The sequence below is a fragment of the Carassius carassius genome, chromosome 15 (genome assembly GCF_963082965.1).
Source record: "Carassius carassius chromosome 15, fCarCar2.1, whole genome shotgun sequence".
Lineage (NCBI taxonomy): Eukaryota > Metazoa > Chordata > Actinopteri > Cypriniformes > Cyprinidae > Carassius > Carassius carassius.
Window position 1 is genome coordinate 11,838,835 of NC_081769.1, and position 16,641 is coordinate 11,855,475.

A 16,641-nucleotide genomic window follows, 5' to 3' on the forward strand; every position below is an offset into this window, starting at 1 on the left:
ACCTCAAACCCTTCGAAACAATGGCAGGCTGTTTACAGCTCACTCGGGGCAGGTGTGTGCTAAAACGTCAGTGGGTAAAAATGCAGTTTGTACAAACAACAACTTGAATATGCAGTGTGTGTGTGTGTGTGTGTGTGTGTGTGTACTTGTTTATGTTACATTGTGGGGACATGTGGATAGTAAAACCTGAAATTTTTGACATTCTGGGGACTAGCCTGTTTATCTGAAAGTGTAACAGTGCAAACAGGTTTTCTGTAAGGGGTAGGTTTAGGAGTAGGGGATAGAAAATATGATTTAGTCAGTATAAAAGTAATAGAAGTCTATGGAAAGTCCCCACAATTCACAGAAATTAATGTGTGTGTGGTGTGTGTGTGTGTGTGTGTGTGTGTGTGTGTGTGTGTGTGTGTGTGTGTGTGTGTGTGTGTGTGTGTGTGTTTGGGTGGGGCACACTTGTCTGGAAGATACTAGTATCTTTACTATCACATAATGAAAAACAAAAAAGCCTCATTTAAAACAATGCCTTTTTTTCATTGCTTATTATTATTATTTAAAAAAAATCAGAAGAATCAAAGTTGTGGTCAAAATCAAAAATGTATTTGACATTTTCAATACATTTTTAACTTTTTGAATGTAAAGTTTTTTTCAAAACATGAATAGAAAAAAAGTGCATTTCTAAGAACTCACAATTGTATGTTTAACAAGATTTTTTTAAAAGTTTTCCTTTACTTTTTCAAGGACACTTTTATTCATCATTGACCCATATAATGGCTGGGTAGAAAGCTCACAAAGTTTGATTCTAAGTGTTCAGACATACCTCAACGAAGCTACAGAGAAAGAATTACCATTATATTGACATTCACGACAAACGTCTCATAAGGTGTGGGCAAGAGATCAAAGATGTGCCGCGGGTTTAGCATAGCAACTGTACAATACTTGCAGCTCAGTGAAAAAACGTGTTGTCTTACAATAGAGACAGAAGAAGAGAAAAATTCATAGATAACCTTTACAATGTTTCTTTGGTGTTCTTTTCACTTAGAGTCAGAGAGAGTGAAATCCTTTGTTTGAGAGATCCCACAGCCATCAACATTAAGACACCTGTGCGCAACATTTGCTGCCGTGTGGCTGATTGTAGTTGGTAATAATCGTAAAACCTGATTCTAATTTTCAAAAGAGCTGGCGTAAGGCCTTTTGTTGGAACACACTTTCTATGATCAAAGGGCAGAGCTGACATCACATTTCCATGCAAATTGGAGCTGTTCAGAGCACTCTCTCAGTCTTCCGCTTCCAGCTGTTTCACTTTTACTCACGCCGTGTGTGTGGCTGGTGAGACTAAGCACATATAGGTGAGATTTCTCACTTGTAGAGTAATGCAGACTTCTCTCTTTGTTTCCCCAAGGTTGTGGATTTGATTGTACCACCGCTGGCATCTCTGGTCTCTGGTGGTGAGAACACACTTCAGCTGCAAATAAGCAAAGACAATTATACACTACCAGTCAAGGTTTGACACATTATTCATTCTTTTTTTATAACTATTGACTACATTTTTTAATAATAGTTAAGTAATCAAAACTATGAAATGGGACGAATAGAAGCAAACAAACTTGATGTTTCTTTGACGCTCATAGAACCCATTTCATATTCTCGCTATTTTGTCAACTAACAATGTCTAACATTGAATATAGTTGTATATAAAACGCAGTCTCATTGGAAATATGTGACTTTACAGTAACGTAGGCTTGTAAAACATGCAATAGTAAGCTTGAACAATAGCTCACCTGGTGTTCACAAATGAGCTCAAAGCCTCATAGAAGGAAGCTAAGGCTTGGTTCCTTTGGTAAATGTGTTTCTATCTCAGTTTTTTTTTCTTCTTCATTTAATTTTAAGGTAGAGTTTTAAGTTTAAATAAGTACATTATTTCCAGAAAAAATGCTATGAGAAACATGGTGTGACGAGTGGGGCGGGGCCGAGGGACATGGGAGCGAGGCCGGGGGAGTGATTGGAGATGAACTACACCTGTTCGTCCCACCGGTCTCGAGGCCCATGGAGGGGATGGAAGGATATAAAACTGGAGCGACGACAGTGAAGGACGAGAGAGGACCAGGCCTGGGCTTTTAGTTGTGTTTTGGTTTTTATTTTATGCGCACCAGTCGTCCGTGAGGGGCTGGTGCGCTGTTTTGTGTTTATTTTGTTATTAAAATGTTTTTGATTGTCCGCCGGTTCCCGCCTCCTTCTACCAGGATGAATATGAAGGTTGATATCGTTACAGTGGTGCCGAAGCCCGGGAGAAGGAGGGACGCGCTGCTGAAGATCCCTCGCCGCTGTGGTGAATCCGCGGTGCCATCGAGCTGGCGAGGAGTGTGCCGCCATGGACGCTCGAGGCGGTGGACTGGAGCGAGTTGCCGGGGACGGGCGAGCTCGCTACCGGCCGCCCACGATGTGGAGAGACGGCTGCCGTCCGTGAGGGAGCGGAGGAGTCGGCGCCGTTCGCCAGGTGGCCGGAGCCTGCTGCCTCCGCCGGAACGGGGAGGAGCAGGGAACGGGGGTCTCCTGCCGGCTGCCCAAAACCGGAGGAGCCGTCGCCGTCCACCGGGCGGCGGAGGAGTGTCGTGCCGTCCGCCGAGGGCCGTCCAGTGCCACCGCCAGGCACCGCGGAGGAGATCACCCAGCTGGTGGAGGGCCGAGCAGCGGTGCGTCTGGGAATCGGAATTTTTTTTTTTTTCCTCTCTCCCCTCTCTCGTCTCTGTCGCTCCTCCTTCCATCTCCTTTTCTCTCGCCTCGCCTGTCCTACCCCCAGGTTCCCGCAGGTCCCCGGGAGCGGCCCCCCCGGAGGGAGGGGGGGGGGGGGAGTAGAGCGCAGTCTCGGGAGTACCCCCCGGCCTGCGAGGGGCGATGGGGGTATGTGACGAGTGGGGCGGGGCCGAGGGACATGGGAGCGAGGCCGGGGGAGTGATTGGAGATGAACTACACCTGTTCGTCCCACCGGTCTCGAGGCCCATGGAGGGGATGGAAGGATATAAAACTGGAGCGACGACAGTGAAGGACGAGAGAGGACCAGGCCTGGGCTTTTAGTTGTGTTTTGGTTTTTATTTTATGCGCACCAGTCGTCCGTGAGGGGCTGGTGCGCTGTTTTGTGTTTATTTTGTTATTAAAATGTTTTTGATTGTCCGCCGGTTCCCGCCTCCTTCTTCCGGATGAATATGAAGGTTGATATCGTTACACATGGCAAGCAGATTGATGAAAATTGTGAAACGGTTGGAGGAGCTCAATTATAAATCATATATACTATATATATATATATATATATATATATATATATATATATATATATATATAACAATCAAAAAAATCTAAAATATATTTTTATAAATACTAACCCCCAGGGCATAAATGTGCACAAATTGGAGGAAAATAAAACAAAAGGTTCCAATTATGGAGTGACCACAAACAATGTTATGTCTTTTTTTCTTTTCTTTGTCTTTTCTTTTCTTTTATTTTCTTTTCCTGAATGTTTCCCAAAAGTTAGTAATAATAACACAATAATTATTTGGTAATTTATTTATGTAAATAAATTCATTGATAGGCACATTTTGCATTTGCCTATTTATGTCAAGTATTAAAGCATAAACCATTAGAACAGAAGTTGAAGATCTTGTTAAGATCATTCGAAACATAAATGCATTTTATCTTGAAATAAGAGCTATAAATATGTTGATTTTATTCATATTTGTGAATTTATCTGTGTATATAAATTTATTTATTTGTGAATATATGCATGTATGCATGTAAGTATATATCTAAACCTTCTGCTGTGTGTGTCCCAGTGGAATGGCGTGTTGTGAGTTTGCGTGTGCTGTCAGAGATCACGCTGCTGCTGCTGCTGAGCCAAGACGAGGTGGAGGAGAGCGAGAGAGATGGAGGGAGAGAAAGAGAGGCAGAGTGGGAAGGTGAAGGCATCTCATCCAACACTCGCTTGCTGACGCTCATCTCTGAGGCCCTGCTGCCACAGTAAGACTCACCCCTCACTTACCTATATTCTGCTCTCTCAGTTTACTCCTCCATCCTCTCTGTTTATTAAAACTATGATTGTGTCCTAACCAGGCATGAGGTGATGCGAAGCTTCCAGCTAGAAGCAATTTGTCTGTGCACACTGAATGCACACAATAGCTGGCAATCAGGAGATATTTCATGCTTAATATACAGCGTGGTTTTGAACCAGGAGTATTTATTGAGTGTGACACAAATAGAAACCAAGTCATTGACAAAATGTCTTGTCACTCATTGTGTGTCATGGTTGCAAGTGGTTAGGATAAAAACGTAGATGCAGAACTAGAAACAATGCATTGGTTAATGAAACAATTCATAGCTAATTCCAAATTCATATGGCACAGGCATGTGTTATAATACCATTTTAGGGTAGAAAACAACGATAATGTACTTACTTTTCTAAACTGGATTCTATTCTGGATAATGTTTCGAATGAAAACTAATTCTGAATAATGTTGCAAAAATCCAAAATCATCATGAATCAGTTTTTACTCATTTCACTTAAAAAAAAAAAAATAATAACCAATCATAGATGAGTCTTAAAGGTGTAGTGTTTCTGTAGCTCATGGTATCAGGGTTTAATTAATGGAAGTTCAACTAAACCCTGCAGTTTTTGTGGCATTTTTGTTGAAAAGTGATCTTTCCAAATCATCCATTCATTATAACAACAAATATATATATATTTTTTTTTATAACCTGTTTGCCAATCCAGACAAGAAAGATGCAGCTACGTGAGCGATTCTTTCACATTTGATTAAATTAAAGTTTGTAGACTTAAAAGTATTTACTTTCATAAGAGTATTTAAATAATTGTATCACTGTATTTTACTGGCTATGCAATTGATATTTTGAATGATCAACTAAACTATACTGTATGTGTTAAATTGTCAAAACACTAATTGATTAAAAATATTTAACCTTTATAATACACAATGATGGTTTGTTTTTGTTGAGTGTGTTTTCACTATACAGCAACAACAAGAAATATTTTATGTTGTATACATTTTTATGAAAAGCCACGTTCCTGAAGTTCGTTCCTGAAATCCTAAGGAGTATTCAGTTAATAGAGAATACATTCACAACGTATAAAAGTTACAATGGTTGATAAACTTTTCAATGACTGTTGTCATTAATTGACTTGTATCCTACTGTTTTGCATGGCTTTCCTTTAATTTGGCTTTTCTCTGCAGGTATAAGACTCTGCTTCTGGAGTCAGATCCTGTACCGGTGTATGCTCTCAAACTGCTGGTGTCCCTCACTGAGTGCAGCTCACCCATCAGCAGGTAACCAATAACACTCTCCAAATACACAGCTATTCCTACATGCTGTGGGAGATTTTGCCATTTTTATGCCAAAAATCACCCTCCTTTTTGTGTAACCCTCAAGATGAGCCCTTCACACATCTCATTCTGTAAGCGGGTGATGCAATATAGAATGATAGGCATCATGCTGTTACTCACAGTACACTTTGTCTCTCTCTCTCTCTCTCTCTCTCTCTCTCTTTCCAGTGGGCAGTGGTACGAGTGGTACACTAACCACAGGACAACAGCTTGTCCTTTGATTAATAATACGAACTAATAATGTATTCTTACAGAACAGTATACTAAGAATTTTTGCAGGAAAAATATACAGATAAACTTCTAAAATTACCACTGATACAAGACAGAAGACTTGAGGGGAATGTGTTTCTGAACTCAACCTTATTAGTTTATTGATCCTGAAATTGTTAAAGTAGGTCATGCCGAGCAGTAATGAACTTCAAAGATGCCGCACATAGTTTCTTACTACATCCACAGACTATGCTTTATGCTACTTTCTCTCTTTCTCTCTCTCTCTCTCTCTCTCTCTCTCTCTCTCTCATATTCTATATATAAATATGGTAAATAAGTCTGAGATAATTTGTGAACATGATTTGAAGGCTCTAAATGTGTCTCTATTGTGGGTCTTACCTTTGTTTGGAATAGAAGCTTACATAATGATTGATACATACACAATCCTCCTCTGATTTTCTCAAAATGTCTGTCTCTTTTGTCTTTCATTACCTGCCCTGTTCTTACCACTTCTCTCTGTGGGCTGTAATGAGTGTCTGGGTGCACAGGTGAGGGAGTGTGTGTGAGCGTGTGTGTTTCTTATCTCATCCTCATCCCCCCGCCGTTTCTCTAATGGCTCCTGCTGGCCTCCTGCACATTGTCTTTCTTGGTGCTGATAGAGCTGCAGCCACATGGTTGAACTATTCAAATTGATGTCACCAATCGGAAAACGTTCGTCAGTCGCCGAGGCAACCCCCCCTGCCTGCAAAGAGCTATTTCCACTCACAATAGTGAAATTAAATTGCATTTGCAAGTGCTTGATAAAGTCCTAAAAAACGCAGACCTTCTCTTGATGGGTTCCAGGCGAAATGAGATTGCAAATGAGGGACATTAGCAGGTTCCGTGCAAGCATTGGCGTTCTTTTATTATCGGTTGTGATAGTAGTTCAAACTTTCCAATTATTGAGAACCTTTGGCCACTCTTGGCTTTGTGCAGACGAAAGCAAATGTATGTGCTGTTAAGAGAGTGGTGCTGAACGGCTTCTCTAAAGTGTTAATTTTATCAATATTAAGAATTTATATCTAGAGTACATTGGCTATTGCTCAGGCAGTTGATAATGAACTCGTTTCTTACCAGTATGTTTAGTTAAAACTCTTAATGGGCTCTGTCTCAGCTGAAGGAGGAAATGTGTCTCACTGATGGTCTGATTGACTAAAATTAAATTGACTATTTAGTCCTTTCAATGGGTGAGGGAGCATGTGATTGGCTGCAACAGATTGAGTCGAAACTACACAGAATTAGCTTACGCTATTCTTTATTTTATCGTAAGTAAAGAGCTGAGAGGAAACAATTGGCAAAATTGGGAGGAAGGGATGTTCATTACTCAGATTCCCACCTCATGTTGGAGCCTGTGCATTACTTGCCAGGCCTAACCTCCGACCAGTTTAATGTGAATGGATTGATGTGCTTTCCAGGGCAAGAAAAATCGTTGGAAATAAATGAGATCTTCAAAAGTCATAGGAATATATACAGTGAATGTACATTTTTTAGCACTTGAACATTGTACAAGAGCTAGCTTTACCCAAAAATCTCTTATTTTGTGAAACACAGAACATATTTTGAAGAATGTTCATAGCAAACAGTTTTTGTTCCCTTTGACTTGTGTGTGTGTGTGTGGGTACTTTTGATGAAATTTCACAGGAAAAATCCTGTAATTTCAAAAGGAACCCACACTATCAGGAATTTTCTTTTTCTTGAATGTTTTCCAAATGTTAGTAATAATAACACAATAATTATTTCAAGTATTGAAGTGTAAACCATTATAACGGAAGGTTGTTAAGATCATTAGAAACATAAATCCAAAACAAAAACATAAATCGTTTGATGAAATTTCACAGGAAAAATCCTGTAATTTCAAAAGGAATCCACGCTATCAGAATTGCACGAGAATTAAGTGTTTCACACACTGATTAAAAGCATGCTGCTTTGATTTGCTAGCACTTTATAAAGTTTTTTTTTTCTTTTTTCTTTTTTTTCAATTCTGTATTTTCTTCAGAATTGCATGAAAAAATTGCAATTGTGAGTTACGAAGTCAGAAAAACGGGAGTTATAAAATCTGAATTGTAAGATATAAACTCACAATTCTTAGAAATAAAGTCAGAATTGTGAGATAAAAACTTACCGTTCTGACTTTTTTTCTGGCAAACATGAGTTTATATCTTGCAGTTCTGACTTTTATTTATTTTCTCAGAAATGTGAGATATAAACTCACAATTGTGAGTTTTAAAGTCTGATTCTTAGGGGCGGAAAGACTGATATGTTCTCAGAATTAGTAGTTTAATTCTGACTTTATTTCTTGCAATGTTGATATCATGTGATTCTGAGAAAAAAAGTTAGAACTGCGAGTTTATATCTCCCTTCTGAGAAGATAAAAAAATTTAAATGTAAAGGTGTCATATGATGTTTCTAAAAATAACAATATTTTGTGTATTTGGTGTAATTCAACGTGTTTATGCGGTTTAAGATAAAAAAAACACATTATTTTCCACATAATGTACATTGCTGTTTCTCCTCTATGCGCCCTGCCTTTCTGAAATGCATTGATTTTTACAAAGCTCATCTTTCTAAAAAAGCGAGGTGTGCTCTCATTGGCCAGCTATCCAGTGCGTTGTGATTGGCCGAATGCCTCAAGTGTATGATGGAATTGTTACGCCTTAACAAACTGTCATGCCGTCTCCCAGCAGGATGAGACTCATTCCAGCTGCTCTGCCCGTGCGCATCCCATCATCGGTTCTCTTTAGCAGTTCAGTCAGTGTACTGTTAGGAGTAACAGAATAACCTGGGATATTGTTTTATTTAGTGTCAAAGGCAGTGTCAGGCACGTTTATAAACTGAATAACTTAATTTGTGGTTTAGTGCGTACTGTAGACGTGAACTGTTTCAAACGATTCAATTCAATTTGGTGAACTGGTTGAACTGGTTTACTCAGAAGATCCGGTTAAATAGATTCGTTTGCAATCAGGACATCACTAGATGAGACAAAACCAATAAAACCTATTACAAACGAGGCTTTTGTTGCATCCAGTGTGGACAGAATTGCGGATTATAATGACTTATACTGTCTTTTTACACGTTGCGTTGTGTATCGCGCTGTGTAAACATAATACCATGTCTGCATTTGTGATCAGAGAGACAGCAAGCCTTCTCTACACTGCTCAAAACTCATGTTCGAAACATTAGTGGCAAATTATTTAAATATAAAAAAATTTAAGTTACTTACAGGCTGTGAGTCAGAAGTGCCAGACTGTCCTTGCAAAGTTGGAACTGTCTCTCTTTATAGAAACAGCCATTGTGCACAGACGCATTGTAGGCTATTGTTTCAGAAAACAGTCCTCTTCCTCCATAACATGCTCAGCACACATCTGAATATTTGGGCTGAACTGTTCTGGAACAGTGTTGTAAAAACAACTTAACCACTGATTTCTAGTTGTGTCCTCTTTTGGAAGGCCAAACAAAGTAATTTTGCTTTCACAACAAAACACTGCATCTCCTCCACAACATGGGGCCGGTTGCAACAGCGAGAATCAAAGTTACGCCGTCTTTTTTTGCGTGAACATTTGGGCGATGTTATGCAAATCTTCCCACATTGTGACGTAGACATGTGGGGAAGTGTTAGAATCAGCCGTTTTGGGGGGTGTGGTTGACTCTTAACTTTTATAAAGAACATCTCTTTGGATTTGAGACTTTAGTCTTTGCAACTTTAAAGATCTTCTTTATGCACCAAGAGCTTGTAACACTCCAAAGAGAAAGGAAAATTTGAACTAGCATCATATGACTCTTTAAAGTTGGATTTACCTTTATTTATTTATTTGTTTGTTTATTTATTTAGTGGCAGAAACAGGCTTCCATAGTCCCTTGTAACATGATATTGCAAATAAAGGACATCAACAGTAGTAGTGTCTTTAATTATAAATAGTGTTTGTGATAGTAGTTCAACATTTTAAAATGATTTACTGTAACGACTGGGTGAAGGAGTGGCAGGAAGCAAGTGCAAGATTAATGATATTTAATGAAGACAATGATACAATACAACACTGAGACACAAATAACGCTGGGAGGAATGCACAGTCCAAGATGGTGGTGATGAGTGACGAATCCGGAAGGCCGAGGTGAGTTGGCAGCAGGAGAGGGTGACACAGGAACTGCGGGGAAGCGAGCCGAAGGTAAGTGGTGTTGCTTGGTGGTGGGTTGCGTAGAGTGGATGGGGTTCCGGGGAGACACAGACATCCAACGCAGAAACACACAAGAAAGCAAAGCATAGGTCACAAACATGAAACAACACTCTCACGAACACAAGACGCTAGACAAGCCAATATATAGGGATGAGTAATGAGTGACAGCTGTTGCTGATGACAATTAACGGAGACGCCCACAAACTAATCAGTGCTGACCCGTAACACACAGACTTCACCCACAAAGTGCAAAACCCAGAGATCACGGTTTACCAACCATGACATTTACCCAAGACTGGAAAAGATGTGGAAAAAAATTAAGTCTTAAAAATTGCTATAGTGAATATATTTATATTTTGTCTTATCACTTATCACTTATCAGCAAATTTCACAGGCAAAGTTCAGTAATTTCAGTAGGGATCCACATGATCTAAAATTTTGTGTCAAACAGGGCCAAACAGATTTTGTGTCAGTTTTTCACGCAATGTCTGCCCATTAACTAACAGAATGCTTGATTTGAAAGTGAAAATAATTTACATTTGCCAGCACTTGAAGCCTTAAAAAAATCTTCATTTTACAATAATGTCTTTATTACAATGTAAATACATTGGTACAGAAGTATTCTGATGTACTTATTATCTAATCATTTTGTGAAGTCACCATAATGTGACTTCACAAGCCTGCTTTAAATTTAATATTAATTAAATAGAAGTCAAATGGTTGCAGACTTTTGTTTTTTATTATCATTATTATTTTCATCCCAGCATTATGTCCTTTGCTAGTGTAGATGAGGTGGTGTCTTTCTGCACTAGAGGAGGTGTCTTTGCTGCTGCTGCTGCTGCTTCTGCTGTGAAGGGTGACACCCTCTGCTAGCGGGATATTGGACAGGACATGCGATGTGTGGGAGCTGTCTGTGTCCATGGTGCTCAGGCATGTGGAAGTGTCACGATTTGTTTGTATGTGTGACTGGCTATTATTCTTTCAGCACTGTTTATGTGGGTGGCTCAGGACTGAAAGCATGTGTGGGTTTAGCAGTTGCTCGGGCTACAAACACTGGCCCCTGACAACATTGTACATCCACTGAACAGACGAGACAAAGATGGACAGATGGATGGCTGCAGTGTCTGGAATCTATGTAATGGATCTATTTGTTAGTACACCAGAACAACAGAAATCTCAAGAGGTGGACCTGGGAGAAATTGCACCCTACGATGGCTCTGATAGTGTCTCGGCCCTAGAGTGCCGATGGCACCAGTAAATGTCAGGGCTGTTGCGTGCCTTTCTGAAAGAGTGAGGGGTGAATAAGGACTGCATAGCAGCAGTTCTCCATACTGACTGATTGGAGATCAGATGCAAAGGTTGCCTGCAACCATAAAGATTATGTGCATACGTTCTCTTATTAGATGCTTTAGTGTCTTTGGCTGACATTTACCTGTGTAAATGCCAATCTCGCCACTTCCCGTTTCCGTGAAAATGCTGCTTAGAACCGCTAAAATCACTCTTAGTTGTCAACGAAAAGTTGAGGCATTCATTGTTTTGTGAGTTAAGACCCACATGCCTTGTTTTTTTTTAGACAAGATGTAGGATTGAGATGCCTGTAATGGCTGGACCAAACCTTATCTCTGCTGATAGGATGTTGATTTTTGTGACAAATTTGTCAACATCGCCAATTACATCGGCTTCATTTTTAGTATGGATGACCAGGCTGGCTGGTTAACTCTCTGCAGACCAGATTACTGTAGGGACGAAATATCCTCATGTAACATTTCACCCCCAAATCTGAAGAAAAATAAAGATTTATTCAATTTTTTTTACCAAAGGGATTTAATTCTTTCTTAATTTATTTTTCTATGTTCAAATGCCCAGTATGTATAGATTTAGTTTTATCCTTATATTGTTTTTTGACTTTGAATCTTATTTTATACAAATGCCTCATGAAAATATAAATTATTCCATGAGTAAAACTATGGTTAAATAAACAGTGGTGAAAAATAATTTAATAACAATAACTAAATATAATGACCTAACTATTCTGACATTTTTGTGTGAAAATAATTGCTAGAGTACCCTGCCCCTCGGCTGCGACATCTTTTCCTACAACATTCTGTTATTGTATTTGTATACTGTGGAGGCAAAAATATAAAGGTGTAAAGTGTAAAGCATGCTTGAGATGAAATATGAGACATTATGTGTGAAGAAAATGTATTTAAATCAAGGTAAATATCTAATCAAATTAACCACTTTTTTATTGTTTTTCAATTTATGTAAAATGTGTCAGTAATATTTATTTGATTTAATGCATTAAATGCTAGCCATAAAATTAACCTTAGCAAGAGTTTTCATTTTAACATTTTACTAGAAAAATGTTGATCATGTTATGTTGATGATTAGAAACAATTGATTAGACATTTTTATCACCATTATTACTCAGAATGCTGTCCAAGCCAATATATCATTTGAAACGCAGTGGAAATAGAATTTGCATTGGTTTAAAAAATATTATAAAAAGACAAAACTGACACAATTGTAAACTGAGGTTTTTTTCTTTTTTTTGTATTACATTTTTTTATAGACATTTAGATTTTAGGGGCGAAAATTTTTTCCAGCATGTTAGTCTTACACAGTCTATTACTATGTGGACCACGACCACTTTATCCAAGTGGTGAAAAACTGTGCCTCTGGACACTGGCTACTTTGCCTGAGGACTGTGTAAGTCGGCCAATAACCTGGTTGGCCTGAAAGCTGTCTAAGTGAAAGTCTCTGTATTTTCTCACCTGCCCAGTTGACTCCATTTACCTCTGCAAATGCCCGTCATTTAGAAAGATGTATGAGTGATCCTAGTCACCGGGCTGCTTGCCGGAGCACATACCGGACACGAATAAACCTTCAGTGAGAAAATGCCACCATCTCTCTCCCTCTCTCTGTTGTGTCATGATAAAATGTTCCTGTTCATTATGCCTGCTTACTCCGTTGTACCCAGAGAGTGTGTGTTTTATATTGGCTCTTGTGTTTGCTGGTAATTGTAGGGGTAATGATGTTTGTTAGGAAGGAGAGCGCAGACAGATGAGAGATTATTGACTGTTCTGAATAAACAGAACAAGCAGAAAGGTGCTCACTTGCGTGTAATGATTGCTCGATGTGCGTCACTGTTCTGTCAATGAATTCAGTGTACCATGAGTGAATGTATATTTCATGATGTTATTGTCATTTAATTAATGATGTTTGCAGCAGGTAATCTATTCCTGGTATGTTGAATAAATTATTTTGTACATATTCATTGTCTCTGAGCCGAGGCTTAATGGTTTTTGATAAACCATTGATAAACCGATAAACATGTTCAGCTCTTGTTGTGTATATGAAATATGTAAGTTCTAGTTCAGGTTTTCTATATTTACTACATTCTGTATAAGTAATAACATCAAAAATAACAAATGTTTTATAATGTTTTCAAGAGCACATCAAATGGCTTGACAAATTTAGTTTTTACAGGAGGTTGAGACAAAATATTTAAATTTCTAGTTAACTTAGTTAATAAGCAATATCCTTGAGTTTATGCTACAACAACAAACATATTTTCTTTTTTTATTATTATTATATAAATAAAAAGCTAACTTCAGTAGTTCTCTGACTACCAAAAGATCATTGCTGTTCCTGTTTCTGGTTGTGTTGACTATTTTTGCACAATTCCTTCACAATACACAATTATTTTGGCACAGTAAACCCTGTTTTAACCTAAAAAAAAAAATCCCTAAATCCCAGGTTTTGAGCTATGCTGACTTTCAGGCACAAAGAGGATAATTCTTTCTCTAGCTGTGGCTTTGGGTTCATATAACTGAGATTTGCTCATATAGACCTCTGCATACACCTTATCTCAGGTTCTGGGCAGTTCTCACTCTTTCTCACTCAAAGAAGCCAAAACCTCTATAGAGGACACACTCAGGGGAGAATGGCCAAATAACTCTAAGCACAATTTTTATATATCACTGTATTGACTGGGAAGGGCACAGTAAGTATTCCAAATGTAATCCTTTAGCTAATTTAATTTTATCAGTCTGTCCTTTTCTCAAATTACTGTGGCATTCTTCTCTACACACCTTTATCATACGGTAATTGGCTGTGAATCAAAGACCTTAATCAATAAGAGAGCATGGTGAGTCATTTTCAATAAAGGCCTCGATTATTCCTCTGAGCAAGGCTGTCTGGAGCATTTTCTGTCTGTTTCAACACCTTGTGAGCTGCCTACCTTGACAAAATGTTGGGCATTTCAGACATTCCATTTATACCAAATGGACTGTCTACCAAGACAGTTTTGAATGTTCCATTCATACGATGTGAGTCTAGTGAGTAGCCAGCATAGTCAGCTGTTTTGGACATCATAATTACATACAAACCTAGTGAGCTGTCTACCATGTCAGCAGTTTCATGCATCATATAGACATGTATGTACAATCTATTTAAATGATTTAAACTTGAGTGAACTCCCTACCTAGTCAGCATTTTGCAGCTGTAAGCGTATTTTAATATTTCATTTACTAAACTGCATTTTAGTAAACACACACTTTCAAATATTTGCTTCAAATTAGTTGCCTACCTAGACAACATTTTGTCCATTATAGTACCGTTCAAATGTTTTTTCTTTTCCTAAAATTGGAACTTAAACTGCCTACATAGCATTGTTTGAGATATATTAAATTATTCAGACCTAGTAAATGGTGTACCTAGACAGTCTTTTTAGACAAAGTAGACACATCAAAAAATCTATTCAAATGTTCTGAACCGTGTGAGCTACCTATCTGTAAAGTTACTTTGGGCAGTCATAGTCTTTTTCAAAGTATGAACTGCCTTTATAAACATAAACATAGGTCTTTTGTGTTACATGTTCTGCTATTTAGTTAATGTTTATTGTATTACTTTATTGGTTACCTTGTTGTTGTTTGTGTGTGTGTGTGTGTGTGTGTGTGTGCGTGTGTGTGTGTGTGTGTGTGTGTGTGGAAGGACCATTTACAGTCACCTTGAAACATCATGTGACTTTCTATTGTACAACCATCTTTTATTATTCTGGTTGATATCATTCCATTTAAAAAACAAACAATCAAACAAACAAAAAAGGTAGCATGGTATATTAACATTATATCGCTTAATAAAATGTGTTAAACATACAGGCATACATATGACATCCCATAATACCTGAAACAGTATCACTGTATGGTTACACTGAATTTCTGGCAACAACAGCTTTTTGGCCATCATTAGCATGTTTAAACATTTGAGCCTGATGAATCCTCCCTCTTGACAGCATTTCTGAGAATTATAATCTAATAATCTTGTTCTGTGTTTTCCAAAAAAATGCATTTTAGCGAGGCAGCTCACTAGGTTTGCATACATGGGCCCTCTATTTCTCATTCTTAATACATTGTTGTGTGTTTTCCATCCGACTTTCTCCCTCCATCATTTTTTCACTCTTTCATCCTTTTAGTGGCATGCATTCTCTTTCTTTTTCACTCGTCACTGGATTAGTCAAAGGTCATTTTCTCAGCTGACTGATCTTGGCACGATGGAGCGTTCACACCTCAGCGGTTCCATACAGTGCCAAAACCTAAATGCATGCACAAGTGTCACACTAATGAAGATGGAACGTGGGCCTGGTGCCATGAAGTAAATGTGTGTCACAAGCTAAATGTGTGTATCTGTGTGTGTTTCCAACAGGCTTGTTAGAGAGAGCAGTCTCCTGCCTGATATCTTTCAAGTCATAGAGTAAGTGTGCTTCTGAGCCTTCTGGTTTCCTCACTCTCTGTTTGCTTGATTCATTTATTGGCTTGGGTATTCTGCTCTGACTTCACTAAGTAATGGAATTACCAGAAAACGAGCTTCATGGAAATCAGAAAACACTATATTGGAGAAATTGGCCATGTTGCAGAAATGCGTCAAAGTATTTAAAAAGGAATACAATATTATCAGCCCTAGATGGACCTTCACTATTTTAGTAATTTAAAGGCATAATTCACTCAAAAATGAACTTCTGTCATTATTTACTGATTACCATTTCCCATTCTAAACCCTTATGCTGTATATGTATGTATTTATTCATTTATTCAATCAATCAATCATTCATTCATTTGTTTGTTCGTTCTTTCATCGTTCGATCAATAAATCAATCATTCATTCGTTCTTTCGCTCTGAAGCATATTCACATAGTTTTTTTCCTTATTATCACTGTTCATAGTATATTTATTGTGGCTTGTGCGCTGCAGCCTTCTAAAACCCAAAAGATAGCTTTTTATGAGAAACAGAAAAAACATTATATCATTATTTGCTTGAAAAACTTCACTGCATCCCCTTTCACAGAAACCAGAAATGGCTTTTTACGTGTCATTTTCGTTTCAATGGAAGGGTCCATTTTTAGAAGTAATGGCTTTATTTCCATCTATCACAAAATGGATGAATCGGAGTTTATATAAAAAATTAAACAAACAAATTAATTAATAATGTATTAATTCCAGAAAAAAATTTAAACTATTAAAATTGACTAATAAATAGACATTTCTGAAACAGTTTAATTAATTTTGTTGTTGTTGTTGTAAATGTATTTATATGTATGTATATGTTACAATAAAAATTCAAATAAATTAATTACTTTCCAAACTCATGAATAAAACTGTCGATCAAAAGTTTTGGGGTCATTAAAGGGATAGTTCACACAAAATTTTAAATTATGTCATTAATTACTCACCCTAATGTCGATCCAAACTTGTAAGGCCTTCGTTCATCTTGGAAAAAAAAAAATTACAATATTTTTTATTAATTCCGAGAGCTCTCTGAGCCTCCCATAGAGAGCA

The 16,641-nt window shown here is 38.0% G+C and overlaps 1 long non-coding RNA gene across 1 annotated transcript in view; it reads left to right on the forward strand.

Moving 5' to 3' along the window:
- The first annotated feature begins 3,826 nt into the window (after positions 1-3,826).
- Positions 3,827-16,641, forward strand: part of LOC132158098 (uncharacterized) — a 67,870-nt gene continuing 55,055 nt past the window's right edge. Inside the window, exons 1-3 of the long non-coding RNA XR_009437663.1 lie at positions 3,827-4,005; positions 5,235-5,327; positions 15,512-15,563. This is a non-coding gene — a long non-coding RNA (uncharacterized LOC132158098). The remainder of the gene's footprint in view (positions 4,006-5,234; positions 5,328-15,511; positions 15,564-16,641) is intronic.